Raw genomic sequence first — 27,428 nt, 5'->3', positions numbered from 1 at the left:
ATAGAGCAATGAGCTTGTGGTGCGCCAGACTTATAGGAGCCCTTTTCAGAGAAGGGGACCCTGCTTGGGACCTGGCCCAACTCCAAGTTAACACACAGTTAAAAGTAGCAGCTGCAGTAATACTGGAAGAAGGGTCCTGGGGGTAGAGGGTATGCGCCAAGAAGTCTCTTCCTAAATTACTTATAAATTGTTAACTGAAGGAGGGAAATGCATTCAACAGAAAGAAGTCTTAAAATATTGGGTTCAGTGGAGAATTCTCATTTTTAAACTTTTGAAAAGTGAAAGTGAAAAAAAACGGAGATAGCCTTTTTAGTTTCCATTTTAGAGGATGGGCATCTCATTAAAACCATAACAAATGCTCCATCTATCTCGATCACATATCGCCGTCACTGCTCTGGAAGTTTTGTTCTTTTCCTTATCACTCAAGGCCAGCTGGCCCAACCAGCTTGCCCGATTCATTAGTGGGTCTATTCCTCTGTTTGCTGACCCCACTGCTATAATTTTCCTCCCACTAGAACTATAGCATAAGAGAGGCAGCTGTGTTTTATTTTGTATTAAGTATACATATTGTTTCCCCAATAGAACATAGGGCCCTTGAGGGCAAGGGATGGATCCATTTTTGTCTCTATATCCAAAGAGCCTATCACTGCATCTTACAGATAGTTGGTACTTAATTAATGCTTGCTGACTGGACTTGGTGTCAGAACGACTAAACTGGAATTGTGGTTCTGTGATCTAATTAACAGTGTGATCTCATACTTCTTTTGGCCTCAGTTTATTCATCTGAAAAATAACACAGGGCATGAAGCTTGGTGTCAGGAAGATCTGAGTTCAAGTTTGACCTCAGATACTTACTAGTTGTGTAACCTATGAAAAATCACTTAAACTTGTTTGCCTCAGTTTTATTATCTGTAAAATGAACTGGGAAGGAAATGGCAAACGATTCCAGTATCTTTGCCAAGAAAACCCCAAATAGGGTTACAAAGAGTCATATAGATAGGACTGAAATGACTGAATAACAACAAACATAAAAGGAACCTGATTAACAAAATCCACAGATCTTTTAAGCAATTCTAGAAGGTAAGCATCTTCAGGTAAGCAGCTAGCTACTATGAACAATGTGAGGTCCTTGTCTTCATTATAAGGCCAAAGGAATTTCTGAACTGGGTGACCCAGAAAATGATCTGGAGGGACAAGAAAGGCATGATCTGTACCACTATGCACATTCCAACTGAGACCTCACTACCTCAAACGTTCCTTAGAAAGGAGGCCTTAGGGCTTTTAAGTAGGAATGTGACTTTTGGAGGCAGAACTAGGTTTGCTTTGGGAAAATATGTGTATTTTCTCCAGTCCATGTTGGTAATATAGGAAGGAATTGGAGGAAGAAGCAGCACAGCTAAGGGCCAGTGAAAACATATGGGTGATGCCTGTTTAAATTTGGAGGGGATATTTATAAACATTTTTGTGCATCTGAAGTTGAGTCAAGGATAACAAATTATAACTCAGGGTAAATTATAATCATTATTATAAGTCTGTGTTGAAAGGCCTTGCAAGAGAAGAATACAACTAGAAACTCTGTTTTTTAAAAAGTGGTTTCTTGTTCCACATGGTTGATCCGGTGAAAGTAGAAGATGAGCTGATAATGGGCAAAATATCCAACAAGCACCAGGACTCTGGGGCTGAATGTCCTTAACTGTTTCCTAAGGATCTGAAAACTGTTCTTCAGGCAAGAAAGAAGATTTATTTCAGATAAAGGACAAATGCTGTCCTTTAATTAACAACATCTATCTCTGGGACAAGCACATCAGGTATACAATACAGAAGATTCTTTTAATATAAAGGACAGATGGCAACTTCACTCCTGGGACCTGCAGGGCTGCCCCAGAAAAACACACAATTTTAAAAGGCTTTGAAAATCCTCTAAGGAATCCAGTCAGGAGACAAGAAAGTCTCATTGCCCCATTTACAGAGCAAGCCAGAAAATGTTTCAGAACCATTTGGAAACACTTCAAGAATATCTGAGTAAGTTTAGGAGGGAAAAATGAACATGCCTACTTCTCAATCTATTTGTGGGACCTCTAAAAGTCTGGTTTCTTCTAATTTGGGATTAAACTAGAGTATTATTTTTTTTTAACCCTTACTTTCTGTCTTAGAATCAATACTGTGTATTGGTTCTAAGGCAGAAGAATGGTAAGGGCTAGGCAATGGGGATCAAGTGACTTGCTCAGGGTCACACAGCTGGGAAGTATATGAATTCAGATTTGAACCCAGGACCTCCCATCTCTAGGCCTGGCTCTCAATCCACTGAGCTACCCAGCTGCCCCCTAGAATAAGACTATTCTTGATGGGCAGTACTGAAAAAGATACTGACCTCTGTAATTTTCTCTGTAAGGGTAATAATGACATTATTCTAAAAAAATTTTTTTTATCATCTTTTGTTCTTATATCATTTCTCCTTAAGTAAACCTTCTACACTGAACTCTTTCTTATAATAAAAACATTTAAGGAAGACTAATGGGCATGGCAACCACGTCTGGCAGTGGATATAGCATTCCATATCCACAGATCCCCCATCTCTCTATTGAGAGAAGGGAGGTGTTTTTTAAAAGTTCTTGGAGACCATGAATGAACGATCATTAAAATTAATCAGAATATAGTTTCTTTTTAATGCAGCTTTTAAAATGCTATTGTCATAATATTGTAATCTGAAGTGATTATAAAAAACATACAAACTTCAAAAATATTAAGTATCTATGTTACCAAGGAGCCAATCTTATGCTTCTTCTATCCCCACCAGGAATAAGGAAGCTTGCTCTGTGTGTAAGGGGAACAGAAAGAGGTCCCCATCTCAAGTGGAATGCCTCACCTTTTATGGCTCTCGTTAATCTGATCCAACACACGCATGCGTGCGCACACACACACGAATTTGTACAAGATTCCTCCAGCATGCGTTATACCTGCCTAACTGGGTGCTAACATTATAAACAACACATCAACACTTCTTGCCCGGGTGTTAATATCTATTAATGTCCTGCTGGGTAAAAGGCTCACACAGCCAGCCACTAACCACTATACAAGACTGCGTGTGACAATTTCCAGTCTTTACACTCTGGCTTTCAAAGGGTACTTCATTAGCAGAATGGTTAGGGAGAAAGTACATTATTGTACTCTACTCAGCTTTACATTTCTTAGACAATTTTAAAAACAGGCTCCAGAAGCCTTGTGATGAATTAGAAGCAACACAGGGTTAAAGAAAGAATGAGGTGGTGATTAGATGCTGGTTCTCCAGGAGCCACATTATATTTTTCTTTGTGATTTTCATAACACACTGATATGGGAAGGAAAAGAGCTTGCAAATGTCATAGTGAGTTTCCTTGTCTGCATGTACTACTCAATACAGCATACTGGGGAGTGAGCTACCCCCAAACAGTATTTATAAGTTCCCAGAAGTATATACAGGGTACATATATGAATATATTTACATGCATCACTTATATGTATTGTTGGGTATATTGCAAATGTATTTTATACAATATATCAGATGATACACAGAATACATATATATGTCTATGTGTATGTACATGAACATATATCCACACAAGCAAAATAGAAGTAGAATAAATTTAGGGTAGTGGCCTATTAGTGCTTGGTGTTTCATTAAGTGAATATTTAAATTACATAACCCCATCTCTTCTTTTCCCACCCCAAAAAGAAAAAAAATATACACACACAAGCACAACCGTCAAAACCGGATTTGCCCTTCTCTAAATTAATCCAATTATTCAAATGTCAGTTATATCTGTCAGAGCCTGGCTCCTTGGGCCGAACCAAACTGTTAAAAATTAAAAATGTTTTACTTCGTTTAGTCTCTCTGCCTTTTTAGTGTAAAATCCATGGTCTCGACAAAAAGTTGTGGGATTTGACACCCAATGCAACACAACCCTATTGCTGTCATCCATGCATAATTCACTTTGGAAATGTGCACTTGCTTTAAAATATTACTAAAATATACATGTAACATATGCTAATTTCACTGCGTTGACTTGTAAGCTCCAGCCACTAGGTTATATGTAAACTTTGCCAAGTGCATACACTGTACATAAAGGGATTATAAATGAAAGGAAATATCTCTGTCCCTAGCTCTCTGTCTCCAGCCTTGGCCAAGCTGACAGCCCCAAATCCCAGCAACATCTAACATGCCCTTCCCGTGGAGAAGACAGCCTGTTCTCAGAGTCTTAATTACATCCCAGCTGACTGCCCAGCGTTGCCAAAACCAGGCAACAAACGATACACCTTCACTCACAATATGGTCTGCTAAACAGACTCCCAGTCAAACAGAAAGAAACTTTCACGAGAAGAAGAAATAAAGGGACAAGCAGGAGATCAAGGGAAACTGCAAATAGTAACTGAGGGGATGGGAAGGAAGGGAGAGCTACAAACTGTCCCCTTGCACAAAACAGCTCTCTTCCATCAAGCAGCAGGATTTAACAAAGCTCCCTCTATCACAATGGAATCAAAGCCCAGTCTGATTCTCGCCAAGGACTGCTGCTCTCCAAGATGGGCCACTGTAACTAAGACTCAATAGATTAATGATTGTTAAGGAAGGCTAACCAACCCCACACTGCTCAGACGATTATAATGACAGAAGAACAGCATGCCACATTCTGCAATTGCAAATGGTATCATATGTTTTCCTGGCTGGGAAGAGTTTTGCTCATTTTACATGACCAGAAGGCAAAGAAGAAGCCATAGGTTCAGTTCTGCCCATTTCATTTACCCACCATCCCCTAGATTAGACAATGGTGGGAAAGATGGAAAGGGCAATGGAATACTTCATAACTAAAGAGATTCAAGGCATTCCAAGCCAAAGGAATTTAAGAATCCTTAGGATCACAGGATTTAGAACTGGAAGGGCTTTTACAGATCACCGAGTTAAACCCCCTCTTCTTGATGAGGAAAAAGTAAGACCCATAGAAGGAATATAACTTGTCCAAGGTTATTCAGAGTAATTATAAGAATCTAGATTTGAACTTAGGTCTACAGATTCAAAATCAGGTATTCTTTCCAATCTCAAGCAATCGACCAAAAATATTTATTAAATACTTACCATATGAGAGACACAATGTTAAGTCTTAGGGTTAGAAAGACTAAAGTGAAATAGTTGTTGCCCTTAAGAAGCTCACATTCTATCAAAGGAACCATCATGTTCAGATGTAAGTATATTCAAAATAAATGGGCTATGTCAAGTTGCCTTCATTATGGTGAATCCATTTGTCACTAAGATACATTTTCAGGGTCAGCTAGGTGGCTCACTGGATACAGAACCAGGCCTGGGAGATAGGAGGTCCCAGGTTCAAATCTGGCCTCAGACACTTTCTGTGTGGTTCTGGGCAAGTCAATCAACCTCCAGTGCCTGGCCCTTATTGTTCTTCTGCTTTGGAATCAATACATAAGACTGATTCTAAGGTGGAAGGTAAGTGTTAAAAAAAAAAGACATTCTTGTTGAAGATTATGGGACATTTTGGACAATGGTGTATTTTCTCCTCTGGTGAGAGAACTGATAAAAAGAAAAGTTTTAAAAAAGAATATGTATGTGTATCACTCAGTTATATCCTATTAGGAATAATAAAGCTCTCTGTTACATGTAAAATAATGCTATTGACCTTCTTACTATTAAGTGACAACATAATGGCATGTATTATAAAAGGGGAGTCACAATAGATATAGGAGAAACTAGATTTTCTTAAAAAATGAATTCATATATTTATAGGAATGATTTTTTTCTTAAGTTTGAAACGGAAAAATTACCTAATTACAATATACTATGTTTCCATTATGCCTAAACAAGAAAATCACAACCCATTTCTTTATATGATGTGGTTTTAAAATAGAATTTTCATATTTTTTTCCTCTGAGCTCAAACATATGCACATACATACAATTTATAAAGACAAAAACCCCCAAAGATTATCTAGTCCCAATAATGCTGATTAATATGTATTTCAATGACCCATTATGATTCTGTGGTGTTTGAAAGAAGAGGGTTGAGTATTCTATTCCCTGCATGCACATATCTAATAGAAAGAACAGGGTTGAATCTATCTACCATATGCTTAAAGATTTTTTAAAAAGAACAAAATATTTTAACTTTCTCCTCTTCTTAAAGTTCTTTGACTTGCAGCAAAATGAGGACGCTTCCCTCTTCAATGATTCACATAAAAACAATTTTCAAAATGAAAAGGTATCTGTGGGTTTGTCATGTATGAGTCATAAGCTCTTTAAGAGTTGAGGCCTGATATGGTCCTTCTAGAATTCTTCATGTATGCTTAGTCAATTCTTAATAGGAAAATCAGTCCAAAGTTGGGGAAAAACATACTCTGTCCCACTTGGTTACTGAGTTCATTTTTTACTAGCAGGGGATGAGAAGTTTGGCATTACCTCAAGTACAATTGCACAGATGTTCAACATTCAGTCTAAGTCTCAGTTTTTAATAACATAAGTTCTTCTTTCTTAGGTCAGAACATTTCTTCTCATCATACTTTATGTCAGTCCTAGGAAATCCCTGAACTTTCCATTTTGCTTATTGCTTTAAGATTCTGTATACAATATCCTACACCATTCCTCTTTAGGTACTGCTATCATTGACATTTGGATTCCATTCTAGGTCCCAGTTGAGGCCCTCTCAGTTTGTGCCTGATACATTGATTCCCTGGTATCATAGATATTGGCTTTGGTCTTCTCACACTACTTGTTTTGACAACTGAAAACTCTCCCATACCAAATCTATTGTACTGTTCATAGGAACGGTTACAAAATCTCTGGCTTGACTTAGAAAGAATTGGATCACTAACATCTCTCCCTCTAGAACAAGTCATTAAATATTATATTTTCAGTAGATTCCTCTAAAGTCCTGGGGGGGGGGGAATTCATAAGCCCAAAGCCACATAACACTGGTCCTTACATAATAGAAATAGTACACAAGAATAACATTGGGTAAAATTCTAGGAAAGGGACTTTTATCAAGAGGTAGGAAGTACAAGCTGGTGAAGACTGGAACTAATGAAAATTTAGGTCTGAAATTCATAGATGTATTTGCTACACAGTGGCTCATTGTAGTCATTTTAATCATTATAATAACATGAATAACTCATTTTAGTTGTTATAATAACATGAACAGCATCTTCCAACCAAAAAGTTTCAAACACAGTAAGGGGAAAGAAAGGAATCATGTATTTATTAAGTACTTACTACATGCCAAGCACCATGTGCTAAATGCTTTACAAATATTATATCATTTAATCCTCACAACAACCGAGTGAGGTTAGAGCTGTGTGTGTGTGTGTGTGTGTGTGTGTGTGTGTGTGTGTGTGTGTGTGTGTGAGAAAGGTTTAGGGGAGCTTCAGAAGAAAGTCAGTATTTGTACACAAAACTATTATTTTGAAATACTTAAAAAGTTATGCATTGTCATTTTTAGGAAATGCAACATATATAATTCTTAAGATGGTTACAGAACAGCAGTTCTTGATTTGAAGTCCACAAACTTACTTTTCAATAGTTTGATAACTGTATTTCAACATAACTGAATTTCAACATAACTGATTTCCTTTGTAGTTCTATGTAGTTCATTTTATGCATTTAAAATTATTATTTTAAGAAAAAGTCCTTAGTCTTCACCAGATTGCCAAAGGGGTACATAATGTAAAAAGGTTAAGAATCCCTGCTCTAAAGGAAAACTCTTAGTTTCTTTTTCTTACTGGATTTGAAACTGGAAAACAAAAGTTTCAATATTTTGAAACAAATTCTATGAGACTAACTTCTTACATTATCTCACTGGGGGAAAATGTATTTCTCCTTCTGTATTTAATTGTTTATTATAGTAATTCAATTTTAGGAGACTTATATTTTCAAAGCAGCCTGCTGCTAAAGGAGAGTTTCAATGGGAAAGGAGTAATGCAGTGACCATACATTCAGTTAAAAAAAAAACCCAAACAAACCAGGATTTCACTCAAAGTTCCCCAAACTACAAGTACTTTCACTAGCTCAGAAAATTCCTCACGGGACATGACAGAGGATAGACTTTAAATGAACACTCTAATGCAAATACTATCAACAAAGCAATGGGTTCAAATCAAGAAAACATCTAATGCCCAGTGGACTTACGCGTCGGCTATGGGGGGTGGGGGGGAGGAAAAGAAAATGATCTATGTCTTTAACGAATAATGCTTGGAAATGATCAAATAAAATATATTAAAAAAAAAAGAAAAAAAAGAAAATTCCTCACTAAACTTAGTATAGACCATTTATTTCTATGGCAGAGCTCCAAAAAAATAGCTGATAATGAGAAGGTTAAAGGACAGGCATCTACACCAAGAAAGAATGATGCGAGACCCTAACACAAGGGCTAGAATGAGGACTGTGGCCTTCAAGAAGGAGAATGGCTTGAATAATAACACCCACAAGTTTAAAGTTACCTCTTCTGTAAATGACTTTAATCTCTTTGTGTGGCGTGGAAGGAGAGAATCACATTCCTTTATGAAGGGGAAAATAGTTGCCTTTGAAAGCCCCTACCAAATTTGGCCTCTGTCTTTCATATACATAGATACTCAAGTGACAACTGAGTGTGAGAACTTGAGGGAAAAGAGGCTCATCCCCACCCCACAAAAAACCCCAACAAGTAAACTAGATAGAAATAGGAAGATATACTTTGTTTCTCAGTGAGAATATGACAGTAAGATTAAAGATCCCAGAATGAGCAGTGTGAATTATTGCCAATAAGGGAACAAACCATAGCCATGAAAGGCCTGTCGTAGAAAGAGAGAAAGATTCAAAGAGATAGTACTTCACCTAGGGAAAGCTCAAGTTCTTGGTCAAAACATAGAAAAAAGATCCCACAACTTTAATATAGAAAGGCATCCCTTGATGTCTCTTTGTATTGGTAGCCTAGTGCTTTCTCTGGACACATATAATCTAGCCACAGTTTCTATAGCAGGCCTTTCTCCTTGACATACACAGTACCAAAAAGAAAAAAAAAAGATTAATTACCGTAAGTTAATAGTCTCTGCGGTTTGTTTTGCGGGAGCATCGCTTCTTATCCTAACTTACTGCCTCCCTAGAGCCCAATGAAAAAAAATCTAATCAGGGGGAATGGGGCCTTTGTGTATCTTGTGACAGCATGGCTACGTTTAGTGGCTCATACACCTGGGGAGGAGGCATGAAGGAGCTAGTCCATAAATTACCTGCAGGTTTGGGGGCACAGGTTATTCATAAAACGATGGCTAAAAAGCCATAAAGACTCATTTCCTTCTTTCCTCATTTTTGGGAATGTTTGGTGTTTTGAATTTTCATATTTGCTAACACTGAAGATATTGCATTTTGGAATTATAAGGTGCTGAGGCCCAGAAATAGGCAGATATATTGTATTATGGGAGAAGCCTAATGTTAGTATGAGACCTAGACTTGGTACAGGACCCAGCCCACTTGTTTTTCTTAAGAGGTAAGTGTTAAATTTTACTTTAAAAACATGTATACACGGCTTTCTGAGTGTGCAAAAGCACTCAACTGAGGGCAATCTTTCAGAGATACAGTAGCAAGCCAAGAAGAAGAGGATCGAAGCTCCCATGTTGAGATTTTTGAGGTTGGTCCCTTTCACAACCTCTGCCCATATGTTAAAAGCACAAAATACTTTTAGTAAAACATTGTCTAAGCAGATTATTAAAGAAATTTTGCCTTCATTTCAACACATTTCTACCCATCTCAGATATTGCTAGTAACTGCACACATAGGTAAGTTGGGTTCCTCGATGGAGCAGCAGAATTTAAGCAGATAAGAGATTTGTCAGGAGAAAGTGAGGCATCACAGAGGATCAGTGAGAAATGCGCAGTGTTACACACATAAGTGGGCACTTAATAAATGTTGACTGATTGATCGTAGAATGGTTTAGCAGCTCCAGGGAAGCCAGGAGTCATTTCACATCATCATACATATTACCTATTCCAGCAAGTTCTTGCTGCAGTGATACTGGTGGTTTAAGGTTTTCATTGAACTATTATTATAAACATATAGTTTCAGATATAGACCCCAAGGTTCTATGTAGGAAGGAAAGGTTCATATCCTTCATAGCTCATGGTTCATAACAGGCAATGAAGGCAAGGACATTCACTTCCTTACTGTTGACAAGAACCAATCAGACCAATCCAAACCAGTATCAGCAGCTGTCAATGTAACTGAATTCCCAAGGCAGGCGCAAATATGCTGAATAGGTTAGAAGCAAAGTTAGATTTTTAAAAATCAGGTTGGGTAAAAATATCTCTACTACTAGCTAGACTAGAATGGACAATAGAATGTGTCTGATAGGAACAAAGCACAATTTCCTTGCATTCATTTGGCTGGCAAAATACCGATTCCAAACCTTGTGCAAATGCTGGAACTAGCATTTGGAGAAGGTACAAAATGAATATTATATTCATTCCATCCCCATGAATGAACAGGAATAATTTAATACCTGTTGCAATTTTCTCCAATTTATTCTATGAAATAATAACATGAAAAGCAATTACAATAAAGAAAAAGTTCGGGTGCAACAGTATTAGTTCAACATCTAGGATCAAGTGTCAGCCTAGATTAACAAATTTCATTCATTTTATCTCCAGTGCTGGAGACACACTGCTACTAGCTTTAATAGTCAGGAATGTCTGTTAGTTAAATGACTCTGTAAAGCCAGTCAAGTGAGGGCAGACAGCGACAGTTTAATTGGGCTGCTCTCTATAACTCTATCTGGGGCTGTAAGCACTGGACTATAAACAAGGGAAACACTGCACTCAATACCAAACTGCAGCAGCCCACAGAAAAAAGAAGCTACTTCTGATGGCAGGATCTCTCATTTACCCTGGCGTCAGGTTGGCTACAGGTGAACAGGAGCAATGTAAGCGCTGCAGCCGAAGAAAGGTGAGGTTAAGAGAGCAATCATTTATCTTGTATTGATTTCTGGACACTATGTCCTAGATACATTCCAAGATAGAATGACAGCTTTCTGCTTTGTGCTTGCAAGAGAAGAAAATGACTAGCACCAGCACCACTGTTTTCCGATCATATTTCCTTTTAGAAACATGCCACACTGAGATTTTTCCAGACAGGGAAATCCAAACAAGTTTATCATAGAAAAGGAGGGTTAGGGGCTGGTTAATCAGCCATTTGTCTTTACTGCTATGTATCGGGAAGTCAAGGGGTCAAAACCAAGTACAATTGGGCCATTTGGCTTTATCTCAGGTAACCCCCCCCACCCCACCCTGTCTGTGGTAATTGAACCCATTCCTTTCGGTCAGAGTTCCTGTCACTCATATTCAATGTCTGTCATTACCAAGAAATGCTTCATGTCATATTACCCTGACAGAAGCAGCACTGCAAGGCCAGCGAGATTCCCCCTGCACCAGAGGTAAGAAGACAATGGGAGCCTCTTTCAGACCAGTGATGTTTAACATTTTATGTGCTGACACTGTGACTGTAACCACAATATAATGAAAGCCTAGTAAATGGAAGATAAAAATTCATACTTTATCTCCTTCAGGGGCTGCCAGGCAGTATCAGAAATAAAACAAGTTGGCAGCTCCCACAGTATTACTACACCAGTGCCACAGCAGGCATTTTTAAGTGCAGTACATATTATACATGTATACATGCCTGGATGCATGTATCTATGCAGAGGCTCTTCATATGTCTATGGGTAGGTCACTTTCTCTGTGGCAGGGCATAAGTCGTGGTCACATATGTGCTAAAACGTAAAATCAAAGTCTCTTTTGAATGTCACAGTGTGTGAGCCTCTAAAATGACGATGGGCAGAGACTCAGAAGAAAGGCAGAAGACAAGGGAAGTACCAGCTTCTAAATGAGACAAAGAGAATGGCATGAGGTAGGCAGAGGTCTAGTTCTTTCACTCTCAAAGTCTCTACAGGTACAGGGAGGCTAGAAATGTCTAGAACTATAAACCTGACTCTGGGCTTTGTAGTTCTGGGATAGGTGAGGGGGCCAGGAGACTTGTTCTACATTTACTTGGGATTATTATGATGCAGGTCTCGGGGTACAGAAATTAGAAGCTCTACCTTGATTCTTGCTTTCTGTGGGCTACCATCCTGGAGGCCAAATGTCTTTCTTGTAGATCTCTCCTCTCTGTTCTGGCATTGCTTTCACTAAAGGTCACACTTCCCCTTAGTCTAGTAACTTTGGCTTTAAAAATCTTGTCAACTTGATATTTTACATGGCAGGTTTAGTGAGTTTAATCTCTCTCTTCTATACATGGGGGGAGGCACCTCTTAACCCATCTGACAAAGCCTTAAAAGCCACTGCTTAGAAACTGTCTGCAGGCCTGAAGCAGAGTATCAAAGCTGCTCTTCTTGCCAATAAGTGGTTGGGAACTTGGAGGACTGGAATAGGGTGGGGAAGGAAGTTTCTTTTCTGGGTACCACAAATAATCTCAATCACCTGGCGTTTCCTTGTTGTAAAACAATCGCTACTATTAGGTTAATCTTTCTCAATACACTGCGACCCACTGAGCCACACCAAAGAAAATTAGTTCAGAAAAATGAAAAACCATTCACTGTGGCTAGATTTGGACAAGGGGACACCAAAAGCCTTATAAATTTATTAGGCAACTAAAGAAGAAGTCTAATAATACAAAAAGTCATAACTTTCTGATATACTCCTAGGAAGGCGTGTTCTCCTGATGCTAGTACCTTATCTATCCTCCCTATCTGAAGAAGAAAAAGAAAATATTCAACTAGATAAATTATGACATTGCCTTTCCTATACCTAACACAAGCCCTCTAAGAATTAAAGATTAATTAAGAATTTAAAAAAACGAATCAACTAATATATTAATGTTCCTTTTTCACATAAAAAAGATGATGATAAAAATAGCATGAGTGGCTTTTTGACAAAGACGCCAAAATGTATACATCAAAATGGATTCAAATTAGTCACCTTGGTAAGATATAAACATTCCAACTATAGTACTCTTGTTGGAAATGCCCTTCAAGGTCTTCTTTTGGAATAGCTAAACTCTAACCCTTTTCCCTCAATGCTTTTTAAAATGTCTTTAATCTATTATTCTAGTTTCTTCTCTTTGAATTCTAAAGTAGAGGGCAAGTTTGTGATACACTCATTTGGCTTTTTTGGGGAGAAAGCCACAGGACAGAAATTACTGTTATGTTTAGTTATTCAGTCATGTCTGATTCTTCATGATCCCCTAGACCACAGCTTTTCATGGGGTTTTGTTGGCAAAAATACTAGAGTGGTTTGCCATTTCCTTCTCCAGTGGATGCAGTGGATCTTTTTGTCAAGCAATAACAGGTTAAGTGACTTGACTAGTGTACACAGCTAAGAAGAGTTTGAGGCTGGATTGGAACTCAGGCCTTTAGGCTCAGTGCTCTATTCCCTCAACACCAGATGCCTCCAAAGGGAAGAAGACAGTTCTCTGAATCATAACATGCAATCTCACTCTCCATAATGTTTCTTCCTTTTCCTAAAGCCATATCCTAGAATCTCAAGATATCTAGAGATAATGACACTAAGTGGGGTCCCAAAACACAAATAAGTCTTTGGTCAACCATAAATAAACAACAAACAATTTCTGATAAGAGGGGTATGTTTCCCTGATGTTCAGTTCAGCATTTCCATTTCTCCTAAAACAACATATTGTATTTGCTTTTGAAAAAGATTGCATTAAGTGGACAAATTCCAAATCCCTGATATAAGACTTCTTATATAGGCAAGATTTCCATATTTTGTTGTTGTTGGGGCTAGGGAGAGGAGTGAGCTTGGAGGAGGTCTTTGGAACCACAGAAAGATGCCAGAACATTCTAAGCAATAGGTAGAGAAGCTGAGATTATAGCATTTTAAAAAACATTAAAAGATTTCTTTCAAAACACACTGCCAGACATTATTAAATTTAGCATAATAATGCTTCCAATGAACATCTGAGGGACAATCAGAGGCTTTACTCCTATTGCCATTACACTACAACAGCAAGTCCAAATGCCAGCTTATGTATCCATGCATTCCCAGGGTTCATCTTCTCTAAGAGCCATACACTGAGCTCTTAGGAGATTCAGGGGGTAGCCTTTTAGATCTCTAAGCACTGCAGTGGAAGAATCAAAATGAAGGATGCTCACAGCCTAGCAGGGGGAAAGTGCGTTGCAACAATTTTTCTTGTGCTGAAGTACCACACTGCCAAATGTTCCTGTCAGAGCATGGTTTAATTACCTTGGCCCCCATGCCACTTATAATCACCTGTCATTAGCAACAATGCTTGCATCTGTTTACACGTCTGTCAGAAATGCCAGCCCAGCTGAAGTCTAAGGATGAGACAACTTTTAATGGAACATGGCCCCAGATGTAGAAAGGTCACTTTAAGGTTGTCCATCTTTCAAAGGACAAACGAAGGGAAGGTTTTGGAGCCATTTTAGTCTGTGGTCATTATGAATCAGAGTCCTGAGCTTTAGTTTTATGCAATCTGAGGAACATATTCAAAATGGGATATTTTGAGAGTCACAAGAATGAAAAAAAAGTTTCTGGGGTTTCAAGGCTTCATGTTAAATTTCCCTTTTTATGTTATTTGGTCTAAATTTGGGGCATTTCGTCAAGGTCACTGGGAATTACATATTCTGACACTTTCAGTTCTCCTGCCTATAACACCAACCAGCTTATCTGAATCCTGCCCATGTTTGAAATCTCAATTCAAGTCTTGTTCTGTTTCTCAAAGTCTTCTTCAACTTCTCTAGTCCACGATTGTTCCTTCTTTCAATTCCTGTCATTCCTATTGTCAGTTTACCTATGAGTCCATCAGTGGTAAATCTGCCTTCGTAATTATATTGTTAAGCTCCATCAAGTCAAGAATTACTGAATTATAGAAAGGAACTCTTATTTTCTGCTGCTCCTCCCCTGAGAGTGAACACCTTTTTCAAGAGGAGGAGGGAATGATCTCTGATCTTTATCTATTCCACCTTTTTATATCAGCAGAATTCTATGTAAGAGCATACTCCTCAAACACCACTAAGTATTCAGGGTATCAGAGGAAGACTATTTCTTAACTCATTAGGCTTTGAGCTCATCAAAAGCAGGGACTGTCTTTCGCCTTTCTTTGAATCCTCAGTGCTTATCATTGTGCCTAGTACATTAGTAGACATTTAATAAATGCTTTCTCTACTCTTCCATAAACTACACCACACAAGAAAAATCGAACTCTGTTGTTCTTATTACTATAGTAATAAATAAATGATGCATTAAAAAGTGTTTCTTGATTGATTACATTTCTATAAGGAGTTCCCTTGTAGCAAAACCAAACACAAAATAGAGACTATAGAATTGCAGGTATAGAAACTTTTTTTTCTTATTTAGGGCCTATGATGAGAGTTGCTGAGATCTTAATTCAGGAAAATTAATATATCTGTCCTAAAGTGAGATCCTCTTCCAGGCTTCAGGATAATATAAGTCTATTATTTAAAAATTAAGAGGGAGCATTCTGCTATTTACAGAAAGCTGGCTCTAGGGTCAGACAGCTGGGTTAAAGTTCTGTTTCAGACACACCCTGGTCCTAGAACCCTGGACAAGTCACTTTTATCTCTCAGTGGCCTTGGCAACTCACCAAATTGTAGAACAGGGGCCAATCAGTAATGGCAAAAGGTGTTTTCCTCAGGTGGGCCTTACACTAATGAAATCACAAGTTTTGAAAAAAAAGTCACAAATCACTTATTTTTTCCTAAACTATGTACTCTTTTCCTTTATTTTGTGTGCTTTCTTCCCAGTTTCACATGTTCAGTTTAATGCCCCTTAAATATTACATTATATCTTTAGTATGACCTTGCTACAGACAAATATGCTGACTCCCATGTACCTTATTCAAGCTGGACTCTTTTGGAGGGGCTCTTTGTGCTGCAAAGAAGTGATTCTCCATGATTACTCATGCTCACATAGGTCCTGCTTGGTAGGCTAAGGAGAATATGTCAGGAGAGTTCAAAGTGAAGTGAAGTTTTTCTTCTTTACTATAACATTATTTCACTTTCTCTGTTCCTCTCCACAGTGTCTTCATCCAGAATCTTCAAATTCCCTGGGCTTCTCTACCCTCAATTAAGTCCAAATCTTTCTCTTACAAGAGAAGACCTATTCTTCAGTGACAGCATGTTGATCAGCATGTATGATAATAGAGGCCTAAAACTAAAAGTCATTTCATTAATGTTTTACATTAAGTGAAAGCTGGCATGGTTGTTTTTGTTCTAGGAAGAGGTCCTAGACTCTATTCTTGCTCCATATTAACTTAGGTTAAAATGGTGACATCCCTTTTTAAAAATAATTTGCTATATATGTTCTATGCATCTTCAGATAAGTTCAGCTCCTATCTTCACTACAGAAATTAAGATCTGTTTATGATAAATCTGGGAGACCTAAGTGTTCACTACAAGTGTTGTGCAGTCTTAGCTTTGTGAATCTATTTTATCTTTTTTCTACTGTATACCCTTTAAAAGGCAAAAATGAAGGAAAAAAAGCAAAGTTTTTCAGTTAATGAGCCAACAACAATTTTCAAACATTTATTCCCTGCATAGCACAATGAGTGGGCACTAGCCATTACATTTTCAAATGTGAATATACCAATTGACAAATTTACCATCTCTGAAAAATAAGATCAGTTACCAAATGATTATCAAATGTTATTCTGCTATGCTGAACCACAGCAGAATGTATGCTCACGGAAGGGAGAGCTTTTTTGTTTTTGTCTTTGCATCCTTGGCAGATTGCCTGGCATATAGTAGGGAAATATAATAAATGAGTATGTTGAATGAATTAATGTTTCTGATATGTAGTAGCTTGAGGCATAAAGGAAAGTCTGAAGGATATGCTGCCCCTTAAATGTGTTTTACTTGCTCTTAGTAGTGATTTTGAGAAAGGAGGGAGGGGAGTAGAAGATAGCCACAGCTAATAAGTACCACACATGGTTATATAAAAATGACAGTAGATAAACAGCATTGTATCTCTAATTTTAAAAGATTCATTCAATTATATTGACCAGGGTAAATTTCTATAACATAATGGAGAAATTCATAGGACAAAAGGTAACCCCAGAAGTGTGGTTGTAAAACTTCTGTCACAGTGGATTTTTATATTTGGTAAATTAATAGTTTACTGTTCCAAGATGCCTACATGTTTATATTATTGCTTTGCTAACATAAAAGTTTGCAGTTGTTATGGAGACATATGGTAACATTTGCTGCTAAATTTTAAATGCATTTTCTACCCCTGTTACACATCTGAAATGAAGCCAAAAGCTCTCTTTGCTTTACATTAGAGTGAAATCCAAACTGGTCTGAGTGACTATAAATGGTTACTGTTTGTCTTGGCTCCTACCTGTATCAGATTCAGACTGAGGAATCTTAGGGAAGAAATTACATGGGATAAAATGGATATTTCTAAATTACAAGGTCTACAATTCCAGTGGCTCTGAATATCAGCTTTCTGTTTCATCTCAGACTGCCAGAGAGAGAATGGTGGGGCTGGACAATAAACGATCAAAAACATTTACTCTCATGAGCCAAATGCTTCTTGTTTTGATTATATTGGAGGAGAAGTTATAGATCATGATCAGTTAAATCTTGTTAGCAAATTAAGTGGTTGTAGAATATGATGGTACAAAACATGAGTTTTAGCTCCTTCTTGAAGGCTGGAATGATCAAAGTATAAATTCTTTCCATCTATTTTATGCTTCAATTTCCTTCCACCAATCTTTCACATTTTTTCAGGTAACTATTCATGATTTTGAACATATGGGATATTTGGCCCTTATTTTTCCAATGGAGAGAACTTCTGGGGCCCCAAATCTCCATTTCCATTGTCCCTAACAACTCACTCAAGTCTAGTTTCCTGGTCTGTATAACTTGCCATAAATAGCAGATGTCAGAGAGACTATAAGAATTCTTAGATTATCTGAGGATTTTATTGGTGATCCACTAGAGGTGAATCCATAACAGTCTATGAACTTTAAAATGTCTATTTAAGCCAGTTGGCCAGATTCTTCCTTTATAATCCTTAGATTTGTAGGTTGCAATCTGTAATTAATTTAGGCATATCCTTTAAGAATCTTAGATGATTTTGATACCTGGTTATTTACCCCTCTGTTGAGCTTAACTGTCATGTCCCCAAAAGGTTGTGTTTCATGTTTTCCAAAAAGTTGTCAATGTTCTCTATTTTCTTGAAGAAATTTGAAGAGGAATTATGAGTTTTCCAGAGGCTTGGACATTAGGGTCTTTATCACACAGGTCTCTCTGCTGTAATGGTGTATTTACCTTAACACCGTCTAATTGTTATTCTTGGCAATTCTCAATAAGGAAACTCTTCCTGCAAGTACAGATCAGCAACTGTTCTATTAATGATCATTTCAGATAGTTGATTATGCACTTAGAAAAGGGAAAGTGACTTACCCCAGACCATATAGCCAATGTGTCCAAGAGGAGAACTGAATCCAAGTCTTTTTGACTCCAAGGCCTACTCTATCAACTCTGTCATCTTTTAATGTCTGTTAGATGAAGGGAGTATAGAAGTTCCCAAGAAATCAGATAGTGGAGACACAGTTCCTGTGGCTTTGGACCTTCCTAAGTAACTAAAACAGGCCTTTCAAACACATTTCTAGGATGTGAAGCCAGATCACATTACCTCAAGACAAAATATTTTAATTTCTCAATGACAAGGTCCCTTGAAGTTTGAAGATGAACAGAAGAGAGGATGAATTACATGTAGTTTCTACTTTCTTCCTTCATAGATAGAGAATGGAGATTTGGGGAGTGAAGTAAGACAATATGATAGAGACTTGTTAAGGCACATGCATAGGTGCTGTGGATCTCCCTGTTCCTCTTTATCTTCCTCATTACGTGGGCTAGGCAAAAACACTTCTCAAGAAGTTTCAACTATTTTACCCTTTGTAGAAAAGGTCCACTACAAAACTCTCAAAGACAATGCTTGCTAAATTCACCAGGGTCAGGATATTGGCTAGTGATGACTAATCACTAGGAGCTCATTTCACTTGGGGCAGATTGTAGTCTGAACAGTGTCCTGCTGTCAAAAGATTTCACTTATTTTCCCTTTAATCCAAGCTCCAAAAAGCACGTGTTTAAACAAATCCAAGTACATTGAGGGTCAGATTCCCTAAGGCCAAAAATGACACAACATCCAGATATAATCCAGTCAAATTTTTAAGACAGGATTAAATAAATTTAATTTCATGGGATAACATATTTTCCTATGATATATTCAGTATTAAAAAAGATAAATTACTTATGAATAACAAGCTAACGTATCTACAGCAAATATATTGCTGTTGTATAGCATGGGACATAAAGGTTTCCATTTGCATCATTAGCTCAGCTATAATAAATGAGATACTCGATGTGATGTATAATAGAGCAAAGAAAACACAGCTGTTTGCTTCTGTAGGAGAGTGTAGGGGTGTGAGGCACCTGAGTCTGCCAACAATGAATACGCTTTCAACAGGGAAACTGTATCAATCCAGAACGGCGATCACTGAAAACCATTTTCCATGGACAATTAACTATGTCAGGACACTGAGGTCCTAACATGAGGTCTTCCTAATTCCCCACTACAGGAAAGACAGTAAAACATTATTATAATGTATTCCTGATATTTAAGAAGGAGATTATTCTGTTTGTGTATTAGTAATGCAAACTGAAAATAAGAGCAGTGCTCTTGTGAGAGCAGTGCTTAAAATTACTGATGTTCAGTCTTAGGTCTTCATTCTTAAGCAAAGTTGGCCTTTCAAAATAAAGATTTTAAGGAAAATCATTAAAGAAATGTTTCCATTCAGGATTTTTAAAATCTGTCTTTCCCCTTTAATTTAAAGGCTCAGCACTTATTTTTGGAAAGTCAGAGCTGTAAATGACAAGGCCAGAGAAATATAAGCACACACACAAGCAAACACATTTGGCTGTTGGTCCCAATCATTTTGCTTTTTTCAAGCATCTTAGTCATTTTGAGACTCTCCCCAAATAAAACAAAATATTTTAATTTCTCAATGACAAGGCCTTTTGATGCTTGAAGACAAAAGCTCCACTCCATTTATTAAGATGACTTCCTACTGTGTGGGGCTGTTGTTTACTTCATAATTAAAATCACACCTGAACAGAACCATCTGCGAGAATATTGAGTTCCTTATAAAACATGAAAATTCTTTCATATTTTTCTCCTATGCAAATGTGAATACATTCTCTGCCTACTTTGTGTGAGATAAGAATCATGTCCTTAAAGTTTTACTTTGAAAGCCTAGAAATACAAAGTTAGAGAGAAATTCAATTCTTTGATATGATTACCATATGTCAATAAGCCAGCAACCCTATAATTTCCTCAAAGAGTGGTCAGTCTTTTCTTTCTGTCTCCAGAATTTTGTCATTTGTGTCAACTCAGTAGCATAGTACCACTTATTTTTCCTTTTCTTTACAAATGACACATGTTTTGGCAAAGGCATTATTTATCAAAAAGACTGCCAAGGCCTTGGGTGTGTAAAGATTTGAATATAATCTGACCTTTTCACAAACTATTTATTCAGACTTCTTTCACAAACTTCTTTATCCAAAATAAGGTCTCATTGGGAGTTTATTGTGCAAACTGTAAATCCAGAGTTCATAAGCTTTTATATGGGCATTCCTTCAAGTGGCTTTTCTGACCTTGGGTTGACTCTACCATGGAAATTTATGTTTCTTTGTAGGGTATTTCCCTATTTCAATGGAATGGTTCCTTTGGTATAGTCAGACAGTGATGGCAACCTGGCTCCATTCTAACAATCCTTGTGAAATGTTTACAGTGAAATTTCACTGCGCACGTGTGGCAGCTGACTTTAGAGGCAGCCAAGTTATAAACTTACATGTTTTTTTATAAGGAAGAAAATGTAGTTTTTACATTTTCCCCTCCTCCAAAAGATCAAAGCCACATGAATTTAACAACTTCCCAGACTGCACCTTAGAGCTGCTGTCAGTCTGGCATGACAAGTATAAAAGATCATTCTGGCCACATGGAGACTCTTGGCTTATTCCACTTATGCCACAGAAACATGGTGAGATTATTCCTTTCCATAATACAAAGACAATAGGATTGCCTGCTGGGTACTGCAGCAGAGGAAAGTTCTGACAGGGTCAGGCAGAAATGCAAGGGCATAATAACAGAAATGGGGGGCCTATTTTTAAAAACAAGTTTGACCTTTTATTTCTGAAAACTCAGAATTGGTGCCATTTTGCTATATACTAGATTCATTTGACAGCCTATGCAGTCCAAAAAAGTTAACATTTTTAGGTGACTATGAGAAATCACTGAAGATCTGCCTCTCACACATATTTGAAATCTCATCTACCATACTTCAAATATGAGGCTCTACAGAGGGGAAAGAACACTATTAACACCATTAATGCTAAATATAAGAAATGACCATAGCTGCAACTTCTAACCAGAGCTTGGAGAACTGGACAATGTGGAGAGGATAAGGAAAGTGGGTGTCTAGCCTAAGGGCTATCCTGCTCTATCCCTGAGTTTTATGAAGACTTCTCTTAACAAGCAGTCAGGACCCCTATGGAAAACTGACAAATCTCAACTCACTGTTTCCTCTGAGACTTGGGGGCACTTAGGTTTGGAAGGAAGACCACAAGAGTATTCTCTACAGAAAATCTAGCCCTATAGAGGAGAGGACTTCAGCATTCCAAAGACCGTCCTAACTTGGCAATAATCAGGCCCAATCCTTTTATGTCATGGAGCTTAGTCACAGGGCCAGGTGAGATGGTCTTAGGTAAACTTACAAACATAATAACAAAAATGCTCAGTAGTAAAGAGGGTGGACCTGCCGTTTCTGCAAACTTTTTCTTATACTTAGTGATGTGAATCACATCTGCTCTGAGCCTAACAAACAAGACAGCCCCAAACCACTGTTTGTGTATGTGACACCTAAACTCATCCACATTTATACATGTAGGTTTGCTTTCTTAACACACCCTTTTCTGGCTTCTTCTGCCACAGCTCATTTCCAACGCTGCTGAAAGATGCTGTACTTAGCACAGCTACCAATTCTCAGAGGCCCCCTCAAATCTTTTAAATCTAGCATAGCAGGCAGAATTTCAAATGAAGAACCAACAGCAATAAGATCATTTACTGTAACTATACAAACAGGCTAAATGAAAGACTTGTGTTCAGTCATTAAAAATAATAATGCTGAAGCCCCTTGGGCTAAGACATAAAGCTTGTACTGGAGAGGACACAGAATAGGAGTGTGTTTATTACCCCAATAAGACAACTTACTAATTTATTTAATAGGAAAATTTGCATGCCCTTTCACAGTGAAATCTCACCTCTGAAGATTACTGCTCTTCTCCCTTCCAAAATGAATAAATAAACAAATAAAAGGCCTAGCTGTGCTCACCGAAGCCAGTCTCTCTACTAAGAGAGCATTCACCACATTAGAGCCCAGGAAGTGACTCCTGGTTGGTGCTGCCACTAATAACTTCCACTCCTCTGCCCTCTTCTCTGCCTGAACCCAGTGTTATTTATAGAGTTATCTCTCTCACACTTTGCAGATGATGCCTAACATCATGACAACAGTGAAGAGAAAAGGTCTCTGTACCTGCCTACCTACAACAAGTTTCTGTAAAGTAATGAATAGAGACAGCTTGGGGACCATCCACCTGCGCTGACTGCCTTTTACTGCCTGCAAAGTGAAACCACGAGGGATTGGCAGAAGGTACTTGTCTGACAGGGCCAGGACAGCCTTTCTCCTCGGTGACAGCCTGGGCCTACCCTCTTAAACCTGACCCACCATCATTCCTTCACAATGTAGCAAGCGAGGCAGCTGACAGTAGCAGCTGCGGCTCCTAAGCGAGATGGATGGAATTTTCATAACTAGTTCCCCAAGTTACATTTTACCTTCAAGATAATTTATGAGCTGCTCTGGAGCCTTGAAGAGACAATATGCTTGCCATAAAATTAACTGTAACAGTCTTGTAGGTTATAATTAACACTGGGAGGGTAGCACCAACTGGATGAAACACATGGCATAATTGATGGGGAAACTGGAAATTAAGCAAGCTAACAATATCATTACTGGGTGTATTACCTTAGCAAAACCTATGCTTTCTGAGGGTTAATGACATTCCCCTTCTAGGACTCACATTTGGTTAGGGAAGGGAAGAAGGTTGGGGCAAAGAGGTAGTGGGTTCTCCTGGGCTGATGGAGAAAGTATGACTGGTCTGGAGGAGAAAGGCACACGTAACCAGAAGTGGACTCTGAGCATCTTACAGCTTGGATCCTAAGAAAACGCAAACACATAAAGAAAACTGCTTAAGTCTGTCTTGTAGAAGTCATTTCATCTTCTTAGCAAAATAGAGAGAAAGAAAAGAGGGCAAGGATCAAAGGAGGACAATGAGAATCACCCTGAAATTGTCTTTGATGACATTTAATAGTCATTTAAGCTGCCACAGTATTCCAATTTAAAAGAAGCATAAGATTGCATGAAGGTATTGCAATAGCTTGCTTTTCTAGAGTTTTATTACACTAAGAAGTGACTAGCTTAGTTCAGCATCTTGTTTCATAGAAAGCTTAACTGAAGTAACAAGCCAGTTAATCAGAAGTGGCACATACTGCTACGGTCTGTGAAAGGGACATGAAACTATTTGTGATACACACTCAGATGCCTAATCAATGCATGAGAAGGGTTTACTCTTCTGCATACATTTAAATCTATCAAATAATCTATATAAGGTTTGTTATGGGGGCTGCCTCACAAGGGAGTTTGTTTTTCTGTCCTGGGACAAGATATTGGAAAACAGTCTGATAAATGAGGCAACAGTGTCACCTACAGGCAAGTAGGGTCGTTCATGGCCCTTTCCTCTATTACTTCCTCAACTGACAGCCAGTTAGACTTTTATCTATAACTTAGAAAATATATTACAGAGAAAATTTGTAAGATACACTCGGGACACCCTTGAGATAGAATAAAATTACTATTCTTCATGTGCGGTAAATTGTTTCCTAGAGATAAACATACTGTACAGTTAGTGATTAGCCCATTATGGAGTAGATAAATTGCTACCTTTTCACCTTAAGGCACCTACTCAAATTAACCTCAACCAGCCCAGCCAAAAACCATTCCATTTAGAGGATTTATAAAGTCTTGGAAGCTCAATTTTGGTATTCTCAACTAAATTCATAGTCCCTCCATTTCTAGTAGACAGTAGCTTACATAATAGAAATCAAGATCATGGAAATAATGTACTTTCTTTAAAAGTTTTTTTTTTTTTTTTTGCAGGGAGAGACCTAGTGAGCCTAAATTGGAACAACTTCTTTATAAGGAGATTTAAATACATAATTAAGTTGTTTGCAACATGCTGAGATACCTATGGTTTTATTTATAGATAGAAACCCTAGATTATTATCCCAAACCCAAAAGGCCTCTGGATTGTCTCAAAGTACTGAAACATCTTACATTAGGTTCATGTAAAGTACACTCTATGGAATTATGCTTTTCTGAGAAATAAAGATCAACATTATCTGTCACTAGATAAAGGTAGTAGTTCATAAAACTAGAAAATATGACCAACTTTTAACAGCTGCTAGATAGTCACTTAACTCTATTATCATGGAATCAATGCCCTTTTTTAATGTGGTGTCCAAAACAGGCTGCTTTTTAGCACAGTACACTCCTAGAAGTCAGAAAGATCTGGATTAAAATCCTGCCCCTGACATTAACTGTGTGTGCAAGTCACCTAACTTCTCAACTTCCTCATCCACAAAATGGAGATAATCTTTACTTCACTGGGCAGTTGTGAAGATCAAATAAATTAATGTATAAAAAAGTACTTTGAAAACATTAAAGTTCCATAAACATTTTAGCCATTTAAAATTCACTGTTGTCTTCTCAATCTAATTCAACAACCTCTGTTTGCTCTTGACCCATTACTCTGACTAGTAGCAACTAGTACATTTCTGATAATCAGTCAATATTGTTGTTCTGTTGTTTCAATCATGTCAGACTCTTTGTAATCTTATTTGGGATTTTCTTGGTAAAGGCACCGGAGTAGTTTGCCATTTTCTTCTCTAGCTCATTTTAAAGATGAGGAAACTGAGGAAAACAGGATTAAGTGACTTGCCCAGGTCACACAGTTAGTAAATGCCTAAGGCCAGATTCGAATTCAGGAAGATAATAAGTCTTCCTGACTTCAGGCCTGGCACTCTATCCACTGTGCTACATCTTTGTCTGCAGAGTACCTGCTCTACTCAGTCAAAAGGATAAGCATATTAATCCTTCCTCATAAATTGCAGTTTGTCTTTCCTGTCAAATTAAAGTTATATACACTTTATACTGAAAATCAAGATGTTTAAAGGAATTTTAAAAATAAAAGCATCACCTTGCATAATTTCCAAAGTGCTTCCATGGATATTATCTTAATCCTCTCAATAAATGAGAGAGAGAAGACAGGTATTATCTCCATTTGTCTGATAAGGAAAATGAAATACATAAATATTAAGCAATGTGTCCAACTGATAGAATGTAAGTTCCATGAAGGCAGGGACTGTTTTGTTTTCCGTCTTTGTATTTTAGCTTCTAGCATAGTGCTTTGCACTCAATAGGAGCAGTGCACTGTACCTTGCATGGAGATAGTTTTAAAGGCTAGAAAAGAGTTTGCAGTTTCTTTGGGCCATGTTTTTTCACTGTATCACATTGTTTTCAAATTCACAACTGTATTCTATATTTCTTTTCGACAAGTGGAAAGGATAACAAAAGAGCAAAACCTTTCAGAGGAAAGAAACATCCAGTCACTGTCTATCTCTATACTCCAAACTTCCCTCACAAGACAATATATTTATAAAATATGCATGCACCTTAAATGTCCCATGGAAAGCAAAATAAAGGACTGGACCCTGTTATCTATTCAAAAGGGTTTTCCTTTAAGGGTCGAAGTGTTAAAAATAGCACATCTAGGTCTACTACATATCAATGCCCAGTGAGCCCTGGGATTGCAGAAGAAGAAGCCATATAGGTGGATGGTATATCAATAACAATACCTACCACCAGTCACTTGCTGGGCTCTAATACGATGACTACAGTCTCACAGGAGAAACTGGCATGGTGTGTGTAATCTGATATGGTGGGATTTCACTCTAAACGAACGTGCACCAAACATTCCAACTCAAGACTGAGTGTGAAGTATGAAAATCCATTCCCTTTGTTTACAAAGAAATCAGTAACCCTGATTCTGATGGAAAGGAAGAAGTCTAATTCTTATCAGTATGACGGGATATAGCATCAGTGATCACAACAGAAAGAAACACATCTATTTCTGTGACATGTCTGGACCCTTTTCCCTGATTTTCTGTTCCCAGTTTCTCCTTAGAGCTAGACAATCAGCTGCCAGCTAGAGTAGGGACCACCACGTGTTGACAACATAACTTCACTGATGGTGCTAGCCATCTGTTCTGACCACTGTAATGAATGGTTTTTCCAATCAGCACACCTCTTTCTGGAGGACATATTGTCTCTCCAGCACAGGCTTCTTGCTCCAGTTCCTCTAGGCCTTACTTCTAAAACACCTCCCAGGGAATATAGTGGGCACAAATTTAAACCTGACGTTTAATGCAAACTTGGTGCTTTTCTTGCAAAAGGGGCTGAGAATCAGCATGCAGATAATCTGGAGTGAGAATAATGTGCTGGATCCCCAGGAGGAAGAGGCAAAGCAGCAGTTAACTGCAGTCACAAAGCCTGCTGCTTGCTAAACCAGGAGTCAGGCTCAACAGAGGTCTGCTGTGTTGATTTTATAAATAAGATGCTCAAAGGTCAATTGGGTTTTGTCCCTCATAAAGCTGTTTAAATAATGACAGTAACAATGGTAATAACATTAACAACACTTGCCTCCTTAAGATAAGTCATCATATCTTGGAAAGAAAAGGTAATCCTATCTCTAGACTCATTTAATCCTCACCTCTATATTTATACAATGTTTCAATTCTTACTCGTTTATGAGAAGGTTTTATGGAGTTATCAGATTTTATGGAGTTATCCGGTTCAGAGACACAAAGGACATTCTGCTAAGGGCAGCAAAAAGCACAGATTGGTATCATTAAAAGGGACTAGATGGATGCATTAAGAGAAAAAAAAAAAAGCCACAAGTCTAGTACTCAGCAGGCCAGCTTCTCCATGATATTTATTCCTGTGGCTATTTCAGTTTGCTATAATAAACATTTATGAAGTCCCTACTATGAGCACCTCACCATGCTGTAGGGCTCCACAGAGCAGGGAGAAGTATAAGGACCAGACACTATCTAACAAGGGCTTAATTAACTGAATCTAACTCATAGTTGGACTATGAAGTCAGATGGAGCTATGAAACAAACAAATAATGAGACTACTAA

General features: G+C 37.9%; 1 protein-coding gene and 1 long non-coding RNA gene across 9 annotated transcripts in view; one reads left to right on the top strand and one right to left on the bottom strand.

Annotated features, from left to right (window-relative positions):
* FTO (FTO alpha-ketoglutarate dependent dioxygenase) overlaps positions 1-27,428 on the bottom strand; it is a 421,101-nt gene that overhangs the window by 130,138 nt on the left and 263,535 nt on the right. The gene's annotated exons all lie outside the window — the stretch shown is intronic.
* LOC103091884 (uncharacterized) lies at positions 10,722-25,960 on the top strand. Its single transcript, XR_458270.3, has 3 exons — positions 10,722-10,944; positions 22,601-22,764; positions 24,328-25,960. It is a non-coding gene; the product is annotated as an uncharacterized LOC103091884 (long non-coding RNA).

This window comes from Monodelphis domestica, chromosome 1 (genome assembly GCF_027887165.1).
Source record: "Monodelphis domestica isolate mMonDom1 chromosome 1, mMonDom1.pri, whole genome shotgun sequence".
NCBI lineage: Eukaryota > Metazoa > Chordata > Mammalia > Didelphimorphia > Didelphidae > Monodelphis > Monodelphis domestica.
The sequence above is the reverse complement of the archived record's forward strand: the minus strand, read 5'-3'. Positions and strand labels throughout refer to the sequence as shown.